Genomic DNA, 22,466 nt, shown 5'->3' on the forward strand with positions numbered 1-22,466 from the left:
GGTTGCTTTTGTTTGAGATCAAGCCTCAGAGTTTGTACTCCAACATACAACTGAAACCCATGTATCCACAGGTCTGACCAAGAACAAAATAACCATGTTTCGGGGAGGAATCCCTCATCATTCCGAGGCAGCAAGGGCGAACAACAGTAACTTACATTTCCGTGGTGCTTTAACCGCGCTTCACTTGCGCTCTCCACGTGACCTTGACTACATCCCACTTGGGAAGATGAGGACAGCAGCATCCTCGATAAGGAAGGGTCTGGATTCAGTGTGTGAGGCGCGCGGGCCGCTCACCAGTTGCTGCGGAGACATTTTTCCACAGTCAAGGGCAGATACTAGTTTCTGATTCTGCACGGGAGAAGGACGAGGATATAACTCATGAAGGACAGCTGTGGGGAATCGAGTGTAGTTGGCGCGAGGGGGGTCTGCGCTTCCGAGCTCGAGGGTTGTTTCGGGGGGGCGGAGGGGGGGGAGGAGCGGGGGAAGAGAGAGGCACTGAAGAAAGAGGGAAGGTGGCGTTAGGAGGAGCCTTCCTTCAGGGGCGACTGACCGAGGGCCGACGTGCAGTCTACATCGCAGGGAATACGTGAGGACGAACCTAAAGGCTGTGAGGACGCGAAGAGAGGTCCTGCCTCAGGCGACTGACGCAGCTCGGCTGAAGTCTCCCATCTCGAGACGGCCACGTTGACTCAGGGCGCCTCCACCTCCCGCCGTCCTTTTTGTCATTTTTTCCCCTCAGGGTCGCTCACCACAAGATACGGGCTCCAGGAAGACGCCCAGCCACCCTTCAGCACCTCACGAACTCTACGCGCCACAAATTCAAATACGAGGGCTGGAGTCGCGCCGCCCCAAACGTCTCGTAGAGTGAGGCAGAGATCGACCAATCAAAGCCAGACCAGCGCCAGACGCCCAAGTCGGTGGGCGTGGCGAGGGAAATAAGGGCGGGACGATACTCTGTTGCCAAGACGACGGCTTCCGGGTGGGCGGGCCAAGGTGACTTGTGGCCGGAAGACGAGACTCCGCGGGAAAAGCAGCCTTGCCAAGCTGAAGGAGGAGCTGGCGGGCTGAGGCAGGTTCCTCGAGAGTAAAGGTGGGCGTGCGGTGGGGTCCCGCCACAGGCCTGCGTTTCCTTTACCCTTCTCTGTCATCAAACGATATTCCTGTCCAGTTACAAAGTGCAAGTTGTTGCCCTAAGGTAAGCGTGTGGTAACCCTACCCTCTCGTTAAGTAAGGGTTTATAGAAACCCTAGTCCACTTCGTCACTCGAGGAGAGGAGCGGGTGATTAAAAAGAAAAAAAAAAAAGAAAGAAAAGAAAAAAAAAAGGAAGTTCAGTAACTTAGAGTGCGGATTTTTTTTACTTCACTGTACACGTTTTGTAGTTTTAAAACACGGGCGCCATTCGACGTACTGTTAAATTTAAAATTTTGGTTCTTCCTGACTGCCAAATTCCGCCCTAACTTGGTAATGGACAAAGACCTGAATTTTCAAATTTTCTGTACAGTCGCAAAGCTTCTCTGACTTAAGTTCCTGATCTCCCACAAATCTAAAGGCAGACGGTAAAATAGCCAGGTGCTTTGAGCCTAAACCGTTCCAGGAATCCAACCGATTCAGCTGTCTCCTTTCTTTCCGAGAATCATTGTAATCTAAAATAATTGGAGCTAGGTGCTAAGTATGGCGCCTTCGGTTCAACGTGAATCTCATTGGACGGTATTGGTCTCACTCCAGTCTTACTTATGAAAGTAAACATTGAAATGATAGGGGGGAAATAAGGCTCTTCAAAGACACATAATTCTTCTAAAAAGACCTTGCTGCTTTGAAACACATGTTTTAAGAAGCAGCAAAAGTCACTGTTAAATTCTTGTCACCAAAGTCTTGTAGAAAACTTCACCAAAACTTCCCTGCCTATCAGGAAGAATTTATTCCTCTAGAATTAGGGCAGGGAAGTATTTATGAAGGCTTAGATCTATCTATCTTTAGGTCCCTCCAACCTCTTTCTTAATATTTCATCTTCAAAACTCCCTGCTAATGAGCACTTTTCCTGTAGCTTGGATGAGACCTTTTGAATAACTTCCTCAGCCTGTAGGTTAGAAATTTCATTAAATAAAAAATTAAATACATTAGAATGCTTAGGTATGAAGCATTAATGAACTGTGTAATACATTCTGCAGAAGAGGAGGCACTTAAGAAAACACAGACCACCTGCATTATAGAGCCATTCTAATGTGATAAGGTTTGATATATAGGCAAGAGATGAAAAAAAAATGGCCAGAACGTCAAAAGAGAATGTTCCATGAGCACCTTAACTGCCTTCACAGATCATTTGAAGATAAAACTAAATCTTAGCAGATGCCCAAGAGATCTTAGAGATGAACTAGAATGACCTTTGGATGTCAGTATTGTACTGAACAAAGTCATTTGGACTGTTATTTATCTGGCAGGGAAAAAAAAGCCTAAATTTTATAAGGACTTGGTCATTAATTTAAAAATGATTAGTGACTTTAGGGTTGAGAAAGGAAACTTGGACTTGTTAGATGTACTTATACTTGGAAAAAATGTTTCTACAAATAGTAGACATTTGACTTTGTATGCTGTTCCTCTCACCCAGATGTCCTTTCCACACAGCTTTGCTGAATCTTACTTATCCTTCAAGACCTAGGTCGAATTTTGAAGTTTTTGAGATGTAGCCCGCATATAGAATTATAATGTGCTCTTTATATGGCATTTTTGCTTTGGATCTTGTAATGTTTCTTAATGTTGATTAAATGTATTGTACGTATAGTTTGCATCATCTACTAGGTTCTAAGATGCTTAGAATGATATTTATCAGTGTACTGGCAGAATGACTTGCACATGGTAAACATGATTTTGATATAAAAATGCCTAAGATTAATATTAAATATAGTTGGGTAGCTGTATTAGTTTGCTCAGACACCCTTAACAAAATACTACAGACTGGGGGGGCTTAAACAGTAGAATTTTATTATCTTAAATTCTAGAGTGTAGGAAGTCCAAGATCAAGTTGTTAGGGTTGATTTCATCCCGAGGCCTCTCTCCTTGGATTATATAGATGGCCATGTTCTGTCTTGGTCTTTGCATGGTCTTTCCTATATGTATGTAAACTTCTGTGTCCAAATTTCTTAAAAGAACACGATTCAGGGATGCCTGAGTGGCTCAGCGGTTGAGCATCTGCCTTTGGCTTGGGGCGTGATCCCAGGTCCTGGGATCGAGTCCCACATCGGGATCCCTGCAAGGAGCCTGCTTCTCCCTCTGCCTATGTCTCTGTGTCTCTCATGAATAAATAAATAAAATATTAAAAACACGATTCATACTATCCTAAAGCTTATTTACCTCTTTAAAGATCTGGTCTTCAAATATGACTGCATTCTGAGAAGCTGGAGGTTAAGACTTCAACATAGGAATATGGGGGTTTGATGGGGGCTGCACACAGTCCAGCCCATAATAGGCAACAATTAAAAAGCACAAATGGTTGGGAGCAGTTGTCTGTCACGATTAGCACTCTCCTATTTAGACCATTTATATAGACATAAATATGTAATCAGATTAATGTGAGATAATAGGAAGTAGTAGAGCCTGTGGTAAATCAGAATATCTGCCTGAGCGAAAGACATTTAAATTAAAATTTATAAACAAACACCCTAATAATACTGGGCTATTCCAACAAAACAAACAGACTAACTGGTTTTGGCTTACAGGCATTGGTTTGCAAAAACCACCAGCATATTATTTCATTTGGAATCTATAACCTTTTATGATAGATGCTGGACATATTAAGTATGTTTTTCTATATCCAAAGGCATTTTTCCCCAAATCCCATTGGTTCATACATAACTTTGTATTGAGTACCTGCTGTGTTGAAAGAACTTTACTGAATGCTGTAGTGTGATTAAAATCCTCAAATTTGGCCTCATATATCCGAGAGTTACGGGGACATCCTATTTTTGAGATTTTATTTATTTATTAAGTGTATAACTATGCATGATTTATGTTTATTTATTTTGATACAGGTCTATCCTGTAAATAAACTAGAACTCAAAAAATTCCCTGTCAGATTATTTGCCCTCCTAAAGCCAAAGCTTTTCCCTGAAGTATCCTGTAGAAGACATGAAACATAGACAAAAATAATTATAGTGCAAGATAAAAGTGAGACTTTAGGAGAATTATAGATAAAGTACTGTGGGAAATTAGAGGAGGAAAAGATTTCTTCCAGCTAGGTGTGTTATTAAAGGTATTTAATGCAGTTAGAATTAATCTTTCCTACGGCCCATGGTACTTGTTATACAGCATTAATCAATGTATTATATGGTAGCTATTTGTATATGTTCCCATCTTTCCCAGTATACTCTGAAATACACAAGAATGTCTTAGTCTTTATATTAACCAATCTCATGTTGCCCAAAAGTATCAGAGTCACCTGGGGGAACTTTTTAAAAATAAACTTCTCAACTCTATTTCTGGAGATTCTAATTTAATAGGCCTGGAGGGGTGATAGAGAATCTATTTTGAAAAGGCTTCTTTCATTTAATGACTCTGATTATCAGCCCCATTTGGAACCTCCTGCCCTAGAGCACCTAGTATATAGTATGCTCTCAATAAATTCTTGTCACATTATATGAGCAGAGCTGTGACTTAGTAAGATTAATAAGACTCCAGTGTGTAGGATGAATTAGAGTGGAAAATATCCTAGAGGCAAGGAAGTCCTATTACTGATGTCCAGCTAAAAGATTAAGCAGCCTGAAACTAGGGTAAAGGCCACAGGAAAGGAGAGAACCAAATGAGAAACATTGAAAAGGTAGAATCTGCAGAATTAGATGATACTTGATATAATGCACTAGTTCCCAAACATAGTGTGCCTAAGACTTAGATGGGATGTTTGTTTAAAAAGCAGGTTGCGACTCTCCTGTGAAATCCTAGTTAGTCCAGGGTGAGGCACTGAATCTGCATTTTTAACAACCCTGACTCATGATTTTTATTTAGGTTGTTTAATCTTTTAATTTAAGACCTCAATTTAAGAACACATTGATCTGTGGACCATTGTAAGAAGGAAGTTTAAAAAAATCTAAAGATTAAATCTTGAGTGAAAGGGAAGATGATAAGCCATTAATAGACACTCGGTATTTGGTTTAGAGGGAAATGAAGTTCATCTATGGAGCTATTTAACAGGAAGAAATTCAGTGTGAGAGCCTGGGAAAGGTACAGGGTGAAGAAAAATTTGGAAAACCCTTGTGATAAAAACAAAGATTCCTGAGAGAGAGAGAGAGAGAAAGGAAAAAGAAGAGAGTCATGGAGAAAATTGGGGCATTAGTTTTCTTAGAGATCTTGAGATGAAGGAGGCAACATATGAAAGAGAAGGTGGAGAGAACACTTGGAAAAACCAAAACCAAGAGTCTTAAATAAAGAATATATCGTCGAGTGTGGATGAGAACTACAAGGGTTATGGGGTGAACGTGAAGATCTATTTGGTACCCTTTAATAGAGGGGGTTTTACACAACTGTGTGGTTGGTATGAGTTGAAAAATAAATGATGGCAAGAAAATTTAAGCTAGGGATGATTAGGCATAATTTACAATGTGAAGAAAAAAATATCTACACCCCCATGTTCACAGGATTATTTACAATAACCAAGACAGGGAAACAACCTAAGTGTCCATCAAAAGATGAATGGATAAAAATGCTGTGATATACACACACAGTAAAATATTAGCCATAAAAAAGCAAAACAAGGAAATCCTGCCATTTGTAGCAACAGGGATGGACCTTGAAGGTATTAGGCTATGTGAAATAAGTTGGAGGGTGACAGATACTGTATGATCTCACATGTGGAGTGTAAAAACAAAGCTCAAAAAAGAGGTCAGGTTTGTTGTTATGAGAGGCGGGGGAGGGGAGGTACCCCGGTAGGGGAAGTACAAACTTCTAATGGTAGATAAATAGTAATAGGGATGTAATGTACCTTTTATGTTGATTATAGTTTGCATTGCTATATGATACATGTGAAGTTAAGAGTGTAAATCCTAAGACTTCTCATCACAAGGAACTTTTTTGTTTTTTGCTTATTGTATCTATATAAGATGATAGATGAGAACTAAACATTATGGTAATCTTTTCACAATATATGTAGGTCAGACAATTATGTTGTACACCCTAAACTTGTACAGTGGTGTATACCAATTATATCTCAATGAAACTGGAGAAAAGAAATGAGATTGTCATTATGTGAAAGAGGTAACTGAGGAAGATACTTAAAATCTGTTAGAGATTTCCATTTTTTGTAACAATAAAAAATAATTCTTAAGAGCAGGATCAAATGAAATAAAGAAATAAAAGGGCCATGATAATACTAAAAGTAAACATGCATCATTAGGATAACATAGATTTTTTTTCAAACTTTTTATATAAATTAATTCTAGTTAGCATACAGTATATTATGAGCTTTAGGGGTAGAATTTAGTGATTCATTAGTTGATTGTAACACCTAGTCCTCATTATATCAAGTGCCCTCCTTAATGCCTATCACCCAATTATCCCAGCCCCCCAACCACTTCCCCTCCAGTAACCCTCAGTTGTGTTTCCTATAGTTAAGAGTCTCTTATGGTTTGCCTTCCTCTCTGTTTTAGTCTTATTTTTCCTTCCTTTCCCCTATGGTCATCTGTTTTGTTTCTTAAATTCCACATATGAATGAAATCATATGGTATTTGTCTTTTTCTGAGTTATTTCACTTAGCGTAATACACGCTAGTTCCATCCACATTGCAAATGCCAAGATTTCATTCTTTTTGATGGCTGAGTAATATTCCATTATGTGAATGTATGTATGTATGTATATATCACATCTTCTTTATCCATTTATCTGCCAGTAGACATCTGGGCTCTTTCCATAGTTTGGTTATTATGGACATTGCTGCTATCAGCACTGGGGTGCATGTGCCCTTTCAAATCACTATGTTTGTATTCTTTGGATAAATACCTACTAGTGCAATTACTGAGTTGGAAGGTAACTCTATTTTTAACTTTTTGAGGAACCTCTATACTGTTTTCCAGAATGTACCCGTTTGCATTCCCACCAATAGCTTAAGAGGGTTCTCCTTTCTCCACATCCTCACCAACATCTCTTGTTTCCGGAGTTGTTCATTTAGCCTTTCTGACCAGTGTGAGATGGTATTTCATGTGGTTTTGATTTGTATTTCCTTGATGCCTAGTGATGTTGAGCATTTTTTCATGTGTCTGTTAGACATTTGTATGTAATGTCTTCTTTGGATATATGTTCATGTTTTCTGTCCATTTCTTTACTGGATTTTTTTGTTTTTTTGAGTGTTGAGTTTGGTAAGTTCTTCATAGATTTTGGATACTAACCCTTTATCAGAAATGTCTGCAAATATCTTCTCCTATTCTGTGGGTTGCCTTTTAGTTTTGCTATTTCCTTTGCTGTGCAAAAGCTTTTTATCTTGATGAAGTCCCGTATTTCATTTTTGCTTTTGTTTCTCTTGCCTTTGGAGATGTGTTTAGCAAGAAGTTCATCTGCAGCTGAAGTAGAAGAGGTTGCTGCCTGTGTTCTCTAGGATTTTGATGGATTCCTGTCTCACATTTAGATATTTCCATATAAAAAAATCTGTTTGAGGGCACCTGGGTTGCTCAGGGGTTGAGCATCTGCCTTTGGCTCAGGTTGTGATCTCAGAGTCCTGGGATCAAATCCTGTGACTGGGATCAAGCCCTGGGATCAAATCCTCTGCTTAGGTCTCTGCCTCTCTCTATGCTCTCCCTGTGTCTCTCATGAATAAATAAATCTTAAAAAAAAAATCTGTTTGCTACTATGAACTTTGCTTGATATGTAAATAATTTTATTAAGAAACTTAAGAAATTGAACTCCAATAAAAAAATAATAAATAAATAGCATTCTGGCATGGCAAGAAAAAAAAGAAACAAGATATTGAAATATTTTTTTAGTTTCTATTTCTGTAAAATCTATAAAACTGAAAAGATACAGGGGCGCCTGCATACATGGCTCAGTTGGTTACACCTATGCCGTCGGCTCAGGTCATGATCTCTGGATCTTGAGATCGACCCCCACGTTGGGCTTTCGGCTCAGAGGGGGACCTATTTGTCCCTCTCCCTTTGCCTGCTGCTTCACCTGCTTACAAACACCCGTACTCCCTCTCTCTCTGTTGAATAAATGAATAAATCTTAAAAAAAAAAAAATAGAGACCATAGAAACAATTGAAGAAAACAGCAAGACATGGTTTAGAATGAAATTCATTGAAGAAGAAAAATCCCCCTAAAAATAACTCACTTAGTAGAAATTTTCTTGATTTTGTACCATCTCCTTTTTGTCATAGAGAAATGTTATAGTATGTCTCATTAGAAGCATTTTTTAAATATCTGTAATACAGGCAACTAATAGAACATATATATTTATAAATAACCATGACATACGGTAAAATCATAACTATATGAAGAATGAGCCATTATATCGATATATAAATTTTCATGTTAAAATCCTATTTTTAGAAAGGTTTCTTAAAAAAAATAAAAAGGTTTCGTAAATAAGGCTGTTAATATTTGTCAATGTATTTTGTAAGAATATTTTTAAATTGGTGTGTTTAAGTTAAATTTAATTACTGATGTGGTTGAATTTAACTCTGTCATCTTGATACTTGTTTTCTATATGTCCCCTGTATTCTCTGTTCTTTCATTCCTCTTCTCCTATGTTCTTTTAGGTTAATCGAGTATTTTTTCGGTTTCTATTCTATCTCCTCATTTGTCTGCTTGGTCATATATACTTGTGTTGTAATTTAATAGGATCCTTTAGAAATGAAATATACGTACTTAAATTATCACAGTCTACCTTGGATTAGTGTTATACTACTTCACTTATAACTTCCCTTACAGCAATGTAATTTTATATACTTCCCTCTCATTCTTTGTACTAATTTTGTCATTATTTTTACATCTATACTTTCTATAAGCTCAAAAATACATATTGCTATTTTTGCTCTAAACAATTAACTGACTTTTAAAAAATTGTGGTAAAATAACATAAAACTTACCATCTTAATCATCTTTTTAAGTTTGTATTTCAGTAGTGTTAAGTACATTGACATTGTTCTGCAACTAATCCCTAGATCTCTTTTCATCTTGCAATATTGAAACTCTATACCAATTAAGCCACAGTTCCCCATTCCCTTTCCCACAAGTACCTGACATTTCTGCTTTCTGTCTCCATGAATTTGACTACTGTAGGTACCTTGTGTATAGAACCCATACAGTATTTGTCTTTTTGTGACTGGCCTATTTCATTTAGCATTATGTCCTCAAGGTTCATCTTTGTTGGAGCACGTGTGAGGATTTCCTTTATTTTCTTTTTTTAATTAAAAAAATTATTACTTTTAATTCCACTGTAATTCTATACATTACCCAGTGCTCATCATAAGTGTACTCTTATTTCACCCATCCTTGTACCCACCTCCCCTCTGGTGCCATCAGTTCCCTATAGTTAAGAGTCTGTTTTTTTGTTCCTTTTTTCTTTGCTTGTTTGTTTCTTATATTCCACATGTGAGGGAAATCATATAGTATTGGTCTTTCTCTGACTAGCTTATTACACTTGCCATTATACCTTTTAGATCCATCCATGTTGTTGTAAATAGAAGGATTTCATTCTATTTTATGGCTTAGTAATATTCCATTTTGTGTGTGTGTGTGTGTGTGTGTGTGTGTATATACCACATCTTTTTAACTCATTCATATATTATTAGAAACTTGGGCTCCATAATTTGACTCTTGTAAATAATGTTGCAGTAAACCTAGGGGTACATGTATCTTTTCCAATTGATGTTTTCTTATTTTGGGGGTAAATACCTGGTAATGGAATTACTGGATCACAAGGTAAATCTATTTTGAATTTTTTGAGGACCCTCCATACTGTTTTCCATTTGAGCTGCTCCAGTTTGCATTCCTACCAACAGTGCACAAGGGTTCCTTTTTCTCTGCAACTTGACCAACACTCGTTTCTAGTATTTTTTTTTGTAGCCATTCTGACAGGTGTGTGATGATACCTCATTGTGGTTTTGATTTGCATTTTCCTGTTGATGAATGATGTTGAGCATCTTTTCATGTGTATGTTGGTCATCTCTGTGTCTTCTCTGAAGAAATATTTATTCAAGTCTTTAGCCCATTATTAATTGGTTTATTTTTGGTGCTGAGTTGTAGAAGTTCTGTATATATTTTGGATACTAACCCTTTATTGGATATATCATTTGCAAATATATTCTCCCATTCAGTAGATGTCTTTTAGTTTGTTGACCTTCCTTTGCTGTGTTAGAAGCTTTTTATTTTGATGTAGTCCCAATAGTTTATTTTTGTTTTATTTCCCTTCCCTTAGGAGACATATCTAAGAAAAAGTTGTCTGGCTGATGTCAGAGAAGTTTCTGGCTTTGTTCTCTTCTAGGATTTTACTGATTTCCTGTCTTACATTTAGGTCTTTAATATATTTTGAATTAAGTTTGTGTATAGTATAAGGAAGCAGTCCACATTCATTGTTTTGCAGATAGCTGTCCAGTTTTACCAACACCATTTGTTGAAGAGACTGTCTTTTTCCCATTACATATTCTTATCTCCTTTGTCAAAGATTAACTGGCCATATAATTGTGGGATTATTTCTGGGCTCTCTGTTCTATCGAACTGTGTATCTATTTTTGTGCCAATACCATACCATTTTGGTTATTACAGCTTTGTAGTATCTCTTAAAATCTGGGATTGTGATATCTCCAATTTTGTTCTTTTTCAATATTGCTTTGGCTATTCGGGGTCTTGGGTGGTTCCATACAAATTTAGGGTTTTTTTACATTTTTTTTAAGATTTTATTTATTTATCATGAAAGACAGAGAGAGAGAGAGAGAGAGAGAGAGAGGGACAGAGACACAGGCAGAGAGAGAAGCAGGCTCCATGCAGGGAGCCTGACGTGGGACTCGATCCAGGGTCTTCAGGATCACACCCTGGGCTGCAGGCGGCGCTAAACCGCTGCGCCACTGGGGCTGCCCGGTTCCATACAAATTTAGGATAATTTTTTAGTTCTGTGAAAAATGCTATTGATATTTTGATAAGGGTATATTTTCTAAGAAATTGCTGCTTACTGTGTTGTATGCAGCTATGTTTTGAAAAACAAAAAATAAAAACATACTTCTTAGAATGTGGAAAGAATTAGGTAATATTATTTCAAAAATAAGTTCTGGACTTTTAATACAACTGTATAAAAGTAAGGAATGTGATGGGCATGAAAATGTAGTGCTTAGATTTCCTGCTATGGGAAACATAAATGACTGATGACCCCATCTGCTGCCTTTTAGACCCAATCTCAAATTCATGCCAAGGCCAGGATTCCCAAGTGATCCTTCCAGACAATGACTGTATATGGGTGTTGTAAAGCGGGTCCTTTCCAATTAGATGCAGGACTCCTTTACTGGCATACTTTGACTCAAGGACTTCCCACTGACTGAGCCAAAACTTACTTAGAACTGTGCTGCAGTCTGATGCTCTTCCCACCTGGCCTCCTTCTTCCCTTTTTCCTTCACAGCCTGGAGGCTCTCTTACCTTCCTTTGCTCCCTTCTCATCACCTATTATAAGCAAATCCCCAAATCTTTTGCTTACCTAATCCTATTTGGATATGCTTGTTAGAAGACCTAAACCATTACAGAAACACAGACCTGACATACTACTGACAGAAAATGGACCAAAATGATGACTTACAGGAAAAGAAATATCCTTACAGAAAAATTCCAAATAATGTGTGTATATACTCTCTCCTTTTTAGGAGCTAGGGCTTAATTCTACTCCCTTCCAATGTGGGGTTCATTGCTTCCAATGAATAGGGAAGTATCTACCAGCAGCCTCCCCCTTTATTTTATTATTTTTTTAAAGATTTATTTATTTACTTATTCATTCATTCATTCATTCATTCATGATAGACATAGAGACAGAAAGAGAGAGGCAGAGACACAGGCAGAGGGAGAAGCAGGCTCCATTCCAGGAGCCCGACGCGGGACTTGATTCCGGGTCTCCAGGATCACGCCCTGGGCCAAAGGCAGGCGCCAAACCACTGAGCCACCCAGGGATCCCCAGCCTCCTCCTTTAAAAAACCATCCCCGACTCCACACAGACACAGGAACCTTTTTAGACATTTTTTCATAATGCCCCCCTCACCCAGGTGAAATTTTATTACCATAAATACACTGTATATCTCTTTATGTACTATTTATATATCCACTATTTTATGCATGAAAAGAGTTAAATTTTTTTTGCCTGCAGGAATGAGTTTTTACTTCCTTGAGGATGTTATAATACCCCCCCACTGAGAATGCATAGAAGAGTATGGAAAGGGAAAATTTCTAACTTGCTGTGAAGAAATCTAGCAGACACCACCTTAACCAAGTTATCAAAGTTAGCATCACCAGTGATAAATACTGCTAATACCATATACTCCTAGTATGATACAGTGAGAAGGATATCTTGCCTTTGTAGGAGTCTTCTCCAGAAAACATAACCCCTGTCTTATTACAATAAAATGTCCAACAAACCCAGATTGAGGGACATTTTACTAAATATCTGACCAGCATGCTTCATAAGTGTCAATGGAATAAAAAACAAGGGAAGACTGAGAAATTGTCACAGATCATTCGAGACTAAGGAAACATAACTACTAAATGCAATGTGGTATCCTAGATCCTTGCACAGAAAAAGATCACTGGACAGACATGGGTGGAATGTGAATGAAATCTGTAGTTAATAGTGTTATATCAATGTTAACTTCTTAGTTTTGACAAATGTACCATGGTTTTTTTTTTTTTTTAAGATTAATTTATTTATTTATGAGAGAGACGGAGAGAGAGAGAGGCAGACACACAGGAAGCCTGATACGGTACTCCATCCCAGACCCCAGGATCATGCCCTGAGCCGAAGGTAGACGCTCAACTGCTGAGCCACCCAGGTGTCACTCTACCGTGATTTTTAAAGATAATATTAGGGAAAGCTGGGGAAAAGGTAAGAGGGAACTGACTCTACTATCTTTGTAACTTCTCTGTAAATCTCAAATTGTTACAAAATTAAAAGTTTAATAAAGGAGTGTTCAAAGAATGAAGATCATCTATCTCTATGAAATAATGGCACGAGTATTAAAAGAGAACTAAATATAGATTGTTAGAATCATAAATATTAAGCTAATCTGAAAATGTGAGTTTTGTAGATATATTAGTAAGTGAAAAAATATAGGGGATGTAGTATTTCTCAAATTAGTGAAGCCGTGATGCAGTGTCTCATGACATCTGTGCACAATTAATTCAAGTTGTCCTGGATATAAACAGAGTCAGATGTATTCAAACCTGGCTGGAGAACCATAAAAAATATTGATAAAGCATAAAAGGAAATGTATCAAATTGGCGAATATGTCTAGGTGCTGCAAGGATCAGTGTTACGTCCTGTCTTACCTAGGTGCTGCATTAATGATGTAGAAAAGAGAGGAAAAAGCATATTAATGAAATTCACAGATTATATTAAATTGCAAATAGCAGTAAGGGCAGCAAAGCAATATAAAAGTATGCAGAGAACTTAGACATGTGGAGTGGAGACAAGATGAGATTCTACCCCTCTAAAATAGAAACTACTACTGCATTAGGAGAAAAACAATAAAGCAGAATAGGTATTAAAAGGAATTGCGATCTGAAAGTCATCAAATGGTCAAAAGGACCTCAAAGTGAAAATGAATATTAAAGTAGATAGAAATTTATGATATAGTGATTTTGAAGATTATGGCTGCATATACTACATACCACAAAGAGAGGATAGCATGGTCTGTTCTTCAGACCTCCAGTAAAACGACATCTGGAAGACAGAATTCGTTTTGTGTCAAGTTGGTACCTAACTACCATTGACAAAATAGAAGTAGTAATAAAAATGATTAAGCCTTAGAACATGGCTGACAAGTATGTTTATCTTCAGCAAATTATACTGAGTTTTTTCACCAGTCTTTCCATTCATAACTACTGATTCTAATTCATATCCCACATAGGTGACCCTTTGTCAAACACACAACTTATACTAAGCCTCAGAGAACCTTACCTCTTTTTAACCTTCTCCCTTGTTTCTCCAATTAAATTTACAAATTCTTTGTAATTTCTCATTTTCATTAAGATTAAATTAAATTAATATAGCCTTTCTTGATTACTTACTAAAACTGACTGAAGCTTAAGTCACATCTACATCCCAATGATGCAAGCCTTGTTTGCAAATGCATGCATATGCTCCTACCAGCAGCTATAAAACAGAGCATAAACTAGAGTAACATCTGAGAAGTGTGTTGTACTTGAGACCTTACTGAATAACAACTTTAAGAAAAAAAAACCACATAGATCAGAATTCTAGTAGCAGTGCAATATTCCAGTGATCACAGCATATATCAGGAAACCCCAAGGCATTATCACCTGTTGGCAAGGAGTCATTCAGAATAATATATGAAGAAATCTCTCTTCTAGATGACTACATATACTTATTAAGTATAACATAATAGATGCTTTTGAAAAAACTTTCCCAGTACAAAAAAAGTCTATGAATTTTTATTTTTATGGTTTAAGAGTATGTATTTCTTTAACATCTGTATGAAAAAAATGTATAATCCTAAGGGCATACATAATATTTAGGCTCAGTAGATTACAACAAACAAAATATTTATGAGAATCAGTGAGTTAGAAGAAATATGTGAGATCTTGTCTCAACCCCCTCTTCTTTTATATATAGTCATAGTGGGCACAGAGATGAAGGAAGGAATACCCCGCATAGTTGGGGAAAGGATACTACACAATAAATTGATGTTGTTTTTTTTTGTTTGTTTGTTTTTTTTTTTTAGTGCTCGATGTTGTATTTTTAAGAAACTGAGGAGAATCCTACATTGGATGGGAGGCTGGATCAAATGAATTCTAAGGTTCTTCTCCATGCATTGAGGATATTTGTGTTAATTATATGGCTGCTTGGATGCCTACAGAGTACACACATGATATGGTTGTCTCAAGATCTTTATAAAACTAAACAATATCATCTATTCTCCTTTTTCAGCAAAGCTTCTTACTGTAGAGATATAGCTCTACATATAAAATATATACATATATATATAAAACAAGAATGTATAAAGAACAAGAACTGTTCCCTCAGTTCAGGCTCTAGATGCCTAGGTGTTATACTTGGTTATTAAATTATTTGTTATTGGACAACCCAGCCTTAACTCTCATAAAATACAGAACCCTAAACACCAGAAGTGTAGGGAGGTTAAAAGACTAGATATAAGCACATTTATCATTAATTCTTTGAAAAACGTTGTGACAGGAAGTAAAAAGGGACTTGATAATTCTGTACCTGAAATAATTCATATTGTTCAGTATTTTCTTAGACACTTCTGTGACAAACTCCAAAAAGTTGCCTTCTTTATATTCTTCGAGGTAACCTGGTCATTATTTTTTCATGACTCATGTGTCAGAGGTATAGCTGTCATTTCTACAGTCACTTCAACAATAGATAGTAAAACTGATCATGTCCACTGACTTAAAGCATACAAGAATCTAGTTTACTATTGATATTAAACATCTAATTTTTGCTCATCTACAACTTAGTATCTTTAGAAAGCCACATATGCCTCGAAATATTCTTGTCATCTGGATGCTATTTGTTACCATTTCTTGATTTTTATTTAGGTCTTAACATCTTCATCTCTCTTAGAAGCTGAGACTAGATCCTTGGCCATGAGTTCTTTGGTGCCTAGGATATCTTTTTATTTTTAAATCTTTTGCAGTGGTATAGCCAGCGTATTGGGAATCATTTTGAATATTTGTGGCTGAGAAGGGCTTCTAATAATTTCCCAGATATTCATGAGAGACACAGAGAGAGAGAGAGGCAGAGACACAGGCAGAGGGAGAAGCAAGCTCCATGCAGGGAGCCTGACTTGGGACTTGATCCTAGGTCTCCAGGATCACACCCTAGACTGAAGGCAGCGCTAAACCGCTGAGCCACTGGGGCTGCCCCCCAGATATTCTTCATGAAAACAATAGACTTGAATTCTGACCCTTACCAACTTCCTGTATTTTTATCAAATGATTTTTATAATCACAAAACAGAAAAATAACGTGAGCAATAGAACAAAGTATTTGTTATAGTCAAATGCAAAGTTGATTAAACGGTAAGGAGATTAACTTATTTGGGTTTTTGTTTGTTTGCACCAGCAAGATTTTATTTCATTTTGCAAAGTTGCAGATTTTTCTGGACTTCTCTTTAATGATTTTATCATGGTGAGTGCTAGATTTCTCATATTGGCTCTACCACCTAGAAACATCTCTGAATGTAAGTTCCAAGTAGACTTCCTGATTATTCAGATTTCATCCTAAGACTGTTGACTTCTAACTCTCCCATAATAAACCAATCAAAATCCACCCTCTAAGAAATCTTTAGATTTCTTGGTTTCATTCATTGTGTAGCTAGTTATCATGGTCTATTTTCATCATTCTTCTTGCTTTGCCCCGGCTGTCATCACCTGTGATCAATTGATATTTATATAGACATGAATTGAAGTAACCTCACAGAACTCTGACACCTTTAAATAAATTCTGTATTGCTAAATATTTTGTATTTGTAAACTACAATCTATATATAGGTTTTGGTTAAAGGTAACATACGTTTATTTCTAACATGCTTACTACTGCCAACATATAATAAGAGTTCTGGATTCTTTATAATTGCACGAAAAGGAGAAATATTCTTATTTTGCTACTATAGTAATTCTGAAGATGTTCAACAAAGTTGTAAAACTTGAGTCTTCAACATAGTGGTGAAAAGAATATGTACACACACACATGTACGAATATAACTTAGTAAGGTTTAGGGAAAAAAGAGCTAGTATGACTTATCTCAGGAAATTTGCTGCTAGACCTGGAATTTTTGGATTCCAGTGTTGATTTTTAATGTTGATTTTGATAGAATATGTTATTTTTGCACTCTAAATATAGTCAGGTTACTATGGTTGTAAGAAATATTCTTTATGACATAATCATAAAGTACAAGAAGCATAAGATTTACCGTACATTGTTATACCTGCAGCTCTACCAGCATGGTATTCAGCTTCCAAAAGTAATGCCAAGCCAAGCAGGTTTTATGGGAGAGAGTGTTTGTCTGCCATACTTCAAGTCTTAAAAAGTTTAACTTCCTATGCATCTGTCATTCATAATATATGTAAATTTTCTGAGTTACCAGGCTCTACTGCTTTTTAAGGTAATGAATTACTTGTGTTTATCAGGAGCCATCATTGTTACCTAAATTTACGTTAACTTACCTTATAGACGGGTTGTAGATTCTTAAAGGTATTATTAAGGACCACTTGGAAGATGATGGGGAGTATTTTCTTGTTATTCTTATGAAAGTTAGGATTATTGATTGCTGCCTTTTGTATAGTTATTTTAGGAATTCATCATTTTAAAGATAAGATTACAATTTCACTTTAACAAATGGGTAATTTATTCTGAGTCTGGCTCCTCCAGTTTTGTCTTTATCTTTTAAATTACTCTATTGTGCTATCTCTTATGAGAATATTCCTAAGAATTTTTTCCTAATCTCAGATTATTGTCCCTTATATTTCATACTTTTATTTAAGGTAACAAAATATTAAAATAAGTGTAGAATTGTCCTAATTATAGCATTAGATTTCCATGTTTTCTTGTTTTATTTTTGTCATTCACCTATCCTAATCATGGAATGAGAGCTCTATAATTCTTATTTTTTATCATTGTAATCTCCTTCCCATGCTATGCAGGAAAAAAGGAAGCAGTCTGCTAAACCATGAATACAAAATGTACAACCATTTAGATAATTTGGAAAACTTCATCTGGTGTTTATCCTCTAATCCTTTCATCATAATTTGAATTCATTGTTACTGTTACTTTCCTTTGCAGTGGTGTTGACATTTAGAGAGGTATTTATAATAGAATTTGCAGTATCTTTTAAATTGGTGTCCCCATATAGATTTTGGACACATGCTTGAGTACTCCAAATATCTCTAAATACCAGCTTAAATGTTTTCCTTTTTCTTCTTGACTCCTTTTTCCCCCTTAGCTACTCTATCTTTTCACAAAATTTGGATAAGAATAATCAAGAGTCACATCTTTTTCTTGTTCATAAAACCTAATGGTTGGATTTGTGTTCCATTAACTTAAAACAAATGAGTTAATGTTTATTTTAGACACTGATAAAGAGGGAAAGTAATGTAGGGTTTAATTCTATTTATTACTGTTTTTCTATTATCATTGCTTTTACCATAGATCACTATTCTTTATTCCCGACCTATTCATCAAATTCTAACATGTGGTATGATGAACTTTACATTCACTGTCTTTTGCACTGAATTCGTTGCAACTGCAGGTAATCAGCAATATGTAATCAAAATGAAATAGACTTCAGTGTCACCTTTATAGACTCATATAGAAACCATACCATAATTTATTTTCTTGGAGTTTATTCAGTGTCATAAATTTTTAGAAATGATAATTTGGTATTGAAAAATGCCTGATAATATCCAAATATTCTTTTAAAAAATTGAAACAGTTGATATACAATATTATATCAGTCTCAAGTGTACAACATAATAATGCAAAACTTCTGTATATTAAAAAATGCTCACTAAAATAAGTGTAGTTACCACCTGTCATCATAAAAAGTTCTTTTTTTTTTACTAGAAATATTTGTTCTTTTTAATCAGCTATTGAAAAAGTTCTTAAAATAAGGGGCACCTAGGTGGCTCAGTGGTTGAGCATCTATCGGTTTTTGGCTTGGGTCGTGATCGCGAGGTCCTGGGATCGAGTCCTGCATTGGGTTCCCCCCCCAGGGATCCTGTGTCTCCTTCTGCCTATGTCTCTGCCTCTGTGACTTTCATGAATGAATGGATAAAATCTTTTTTAAAAAAGTTCTTAAGATATTATTGACTGTAGTCTCTATGCTATATTGTTCATCCCCACGACTTATTTTATAATTGAAGTTTGTGTCTCTTGGTCCCCTCACCTCTCTTGCCTATCTGCCAACCCTTTGCCCTCTAGCAACCACCAGTTTGTTCTCTGTATTTATGGGTTTGTTGTTAATTTGTTTTATTTCTTAGATTCCACATAAAAGCAAAATTATATGGTATCTGCCTTTCTCTGCCTAACTTATTTCATTTAGCACAATACCCTCTAAATCCATCCTTATTGTCGCAAATGACAAGATCTCATTCTTTTCTATGCTGAGTAATATTCCATTGTGTATATATACCACATATTCTTTTTTTTTTTTTAAAGATTTTATTTATTCATGAGAGACACAAAGAGAGGCAGAGACATGGGCAGAGGGAGAAGCAGGCTCCCTGCGGGAAGCCCAATGAGGGGCTCGATCCAAGGATCCCAGGATCGCAACCTGAGCCAAAGGCTGACATTCAACCACTGAGCCACCCAGGTGCCCCTATACCATATATTCTTTACCCATTCATCTGTCAATGGATATTTGGATTGTTTCCATGTCATGACTATTGCAAATGATGCTGCAATAAACATACGGGTTCATATATCTTTTCAAGTTAGTGTTTTTGTTTTCTTTGGGTAAATACCCAGTAGTGGAGTTACTGGATCATATGGTATTAATATTTTTTAATTTTTTGAGAAACATTATGCTGTTTTCCACAGTGGTTGCCCAATTTACATTACCACCAGCAGTAAAGAGGGTTCCTTTTTCTACATCCTCATCAACACTTGCTATTTCTTATCTTTTTGATTCTACCCATTATGACAGGTGTAAAGTGATATCTTATTGTGGTTTTGATTTGCATTTCTCTGATGAGTAATGACATTGAGCATCTTTTTCATGTCTCTGCCATCTGTATGTCTTCTTTGGAAAAGTATCTGTTCAGGTCTTCTCCCCATTTTTTTTTTCATTTATTTATTCAGAGAGAGAGAGAGACTGAGGGAGAAGCAGGCTCCATGCAGGAAGCCCGACGTGGGACTTGATCCCGGGTCTCCAGGATCACACCCTGAGCTGCAGGTGCTAAACCACTGTGCCACCATTCTCCCCTTTTTTTAATCGGATTGTTTTGTTGTTGGGTTATATGAGTTCTTTCTATATTTTTTCTTTATATATTTTAGATAATAACTCCCCATTGGATATATGATTTGCAAATGTTTTCTCCCATTCAGTAGTTCAGTACTTTGCCTTTTGTTTTGTTGATAGTTTCTTTTGCTGTGCAGAAGCTTTTTGTTTTGATATAGTCCCAGTTGTTTATTTTCGCTTTTGTTTCTCTTGCCTGGGGAGATACCAAATATTCTTGGTCTCTCCATTCTAAATTATCATTATGAAGTAAATCTTAAGTTTTATGAAAAGCTGGTGTGGTTTATTTGATATGAGTTACTTAGGAAAAATTAGGGTTGCTGGTAATCTGTCATCTTTCTTTTAGCTCCTTATATATGAATTAGCAGTGAGTTTATAGTTTCATGGAACCAGTGCCCAGGCTATATTAACACAAGGTTTCAAATTCTCATTTCTTGAGAATGTGGAAGTAGCATCTCTTTGTTAGTTTGTCCTTTGATAATGGAATTAACTTGACTCCAAGATCAGTTACAGATGCTCCATAGTTATTCATTTTTAAGACTAGTTCATACAAATCTGTAGATTTACTTATTTTTTTTACTAAGTAAACTGTGCCCCTGACGTGGCTCAAACTCACAACCCTGAGATCAAGAGTCCTATGCTTTTCCAATGGGGCCAGCCAGATACCCCTAAATCTTTAGATTTAAATATACTTTACAGAGGTGCCTGGCTGGCTCAGTCCATTAAGCATCCAACTCTTGCTTTTGGCTCAGATCATGATCTCAGGGTCATGAGATCAAGCCCCATGTGCGGCTCCATGCTGGGCTTGGAGTCTGCTTAGGATTCTCTGTCTCACTCTCCCTCTGCCTCTCCCCCATCCAGGCTCCTGCACACACACACTCTCTCAATCAGTCATGACTCTCAATCAGTCAGTCGGTCAATTTAATTTACAAGATTGTTTTTTCCAATCTCCATATTAGCCCTTTAGACTCATAGATTTTTCTACTATTGGATTCCCTTACTGGCATCTTGTATAATGTTCTTATTTTTCTTATTATTGGCCTTTCTCACAGAAAGTTAAGCAAAAGAGCTATTTAACATTCCTGCAAATTCTCATTTGTTGTGCTTTGTCACGGTCCTGTCCCACTTCCATCTGAGTCTGTTTTTAATTCTTTCTGATTTCCATTAATTCCTCAATCGGACATTATTTCATTTTGCTTTTTTTGTCTCCTTTGACTTCCTTGATGATTAGCATACTATATCATATCATTCTTCCATTTTAAAAATATTTGCTATATAGTTCTTTTATTCATTTCTCGATTATTCATTTCTTTTTAAAAATTTTAAATTTAGTGAGAGGGCGAGAACATCAGTAGATGGGGCAGAGGGGGGAGGAGCAAGATGGCGGAAGAGTAGGGTCTCCAAATCACCTGTCTCCACCAAATTACCTAGAAAACCTTCAAATTATCCTGAAAATCTATCAATTCGGCCTGAGATTTAAAGAGAGACCAGCTGGAATGCTACAGTGAGAAGAGTTCGCGCATCTATCAAGGTAGGAAGACGGGGAAAAAGAAATAAAGAAACAAAGGCCTCCAAGGGGAAGGGGCCCCGCGAGGAGCCGGGCTGAGGCCGGGGCGAGTGTCCCCAGGACAGGAGAGCCCCGTCCCGGAGACGCAGGAGCTGCACCAACCTTCCCGGGCGGAGAGGGGCTTGCGGGGAGGTGGAGCAGGACCCAGGAGGGCGAGGATGCCCTCGGGTTCCCTGGGACAGTAACAGCAACTGCGCGCCCAGGAGAGTGCGCCGAGCTCCCTAAGGGCTGCAGCGCGCACGGGCGGGACCCGGAGCAGCTCGGAGGGGCTCGGGCAGAGGAAGAGGCTCCATGCAGAGACGCCTGTGCGGTTCCAGGAGCAGCTCGGAGGGGCTCGGGCGGCAGCTCCGCGGAGGGGGCTGCGCGGCCCGGGAGTGCGAATCCAACAGCGCAGGCTCCAGAGCACAGGGCGCCGGGACACGGCCCAGGATCCGGCCTCCCCCGGGACAGGCAGAGGCCGGGAGGGCCCAGGACAGCGAGGACGCTCCTGCCCCAGCTGAGCAGATCAGCGGCCCCGCCCCGGAGCCTCCAGGCCCTGCAGACGGAGTTCCTGCCGGAGCTGAATCCAGGTTTCCAGAGCTGGCCCCGCCACTGGGGCTGTTCCTCCTGCGGCCTCATGGGGTAAACAACCCCCACTGAGCCCTGCACCAGGCAGGGGCACAGCAGCTCCCCCGACTGCTAACACCTGAAAATCAGCACAACAGGCCCCTCCCCCAGAACACCAGCTAGACTGACAACTTC

At 37.7% G+C, this 22,466-nt stretch overlaps 1 protein-coding gene and 2 long non-coding RNA genes across 3 annotated transcripts in view; 1 reads left to right on the top strand and 2 right to left on the bottom strand.

The window, feature by feature from the left end:
• Positions 1-22,466, bottom strand: part of LOC144309736 (leucine-rich repeat-containing protein 37B-like) — a 110,489-nt gene that overhangs the window by 22,797 nt on the left and 65,226 nt on the right. The gene's annotated exons all lie outside the window — the stretch shown is intronic.
• LOC144309737 (uncharacterized) lies at positions 223-6,433 on the bottom strand. Its single transcript, XR_013375631.1, has 2 exons — positions 551-6,433; positions 223-348 (listed from the first exon to the last, which is right to left on the bottom strand). It is a non-coding gene; the product is annotated as an uncharacterized LOC144309737 (long non-coding RNA).
• LOC144309738 (uncharacterized) lies at positions 497-17,559 on the top strand. The gene is made up of 3 exons (XR_013375632.1): positions 497-1,195; positions 12,858-13,045; positions 14,904-17,559. It is a non-coding gene; the product is annotated as an uncharacterized LOC144309738 (long non-coding RNA).

Source organism: Canis aureus, unplaced genomic scaffold (assembly GCF_053574225.1).
Source record: "Canis aureus isolate CA01 unplaced genomic scaffold, VMU_Caureus_v.1.0 ptg000209l_RagTag, whole genome shotgun sequence".
Classification (NCBI taxonomy): domain Eukaryota; kingdom Metazoa; phylum Chordata; class Mammalia; order Carnivora; family Canidae; genus Canis; species Canis aureus.